This window comes from Propithecus coquereli, unplaced genomic scaffold (genome assembly GCF_000956105.1).
Source record: "Propithecus coquereli isolate 6110/MARCELLA unplaced genomic scaffold, Pcoq_1.0 Scaffold80, whole genome shotgun sequence".
Lineage (NCBI taxonomy): Eukaryota > Metazoa > Chordata > Mammalia > Primates > Indriidae > Propithecus > Propithecus coquereli.
In genome coordinates this window covers 1,630,471-1,631,265 of record NW_012154174.1, presented here as the reverse complement: position 1 = coordinate 1,631,265, position 795 = coordinate 1,630,471, and the positions used below count along the sequence as shown (strand labels likewise).

General features: G+C 36.4%; 1 protein-coding gene across 1 annotated transcript in view; it reads left to right on the top strand.

The window, feature by feature from the left end:
• The window catches only part of ECD (ecdysoneless homolog (Drosophila)), a 34,394-nt gene that overhangs the window by 27,646 nt on the left and 5,953 nt on the right, over positions 1 to 795 (top strand). The window lies entirely within an intron of this gene.

Below are 795 nucleotides of genomic sequence, written 5' to 3'. Positions count from 1 at the left end.
GCTGAGGCAGGATGATCATTTGAGCCTAGGAGTTTGAGGTTGCAGTGAGCTATGATGATGCCACTGCACTGTTGCCCGGGTGACAGAGCAAGACTCTGTCTCAAAAAAAAAAAAAGTTAAAAATAGAACTACCATAAGTACCATATGATCCAATAATCCCACTACTGGGTGCATGGTGAAATGAAATCAATATGTCGAAGAGATAGCTGCACTCAGGTGTTCATTGCAGTATTATTCATGATAGCCAAGAGAGGGAATAATCCTGTCTATCAATAGATGAATGGATAAGGAAAATATGGTATATACAGATGGAATACCATTCAACCTGAAAGAAGAAGGAAATCCTGTCATTTGTGACAACTTAGATGAACCTGGAGGACATTATGTTAGATGAAATAAGCCATGCACAGAAAGACAAATACCACATGATCTCACTTATATGTGGAATCTAATACAGTCAAACTCACAGAGAGTAGAATGGTGGTTATTGGGTGGTGGAGGCCGGATTGGGAGATGTTGGTCACAGGTTACAAAATTTCCCTTAGATAGGAGTAAGTTTAAGAAATCTATTCAACATGGTGACTATGGTCAATAATACTGTATGATATTCTTGAAAATCACTTAGAGAGTAGATTTTAAGTGTTCTCACCACAAAAAAATAGTAAGTATGTGAAGTAATACATATGTTAATTAGGTCAATTTAGCCATTCCACAATGTACATGTATTTCAAAACATCATGTTGCACATGGGAAACATACATAATTTTTGTTGATTAAAAATAAATAAATTGGGGC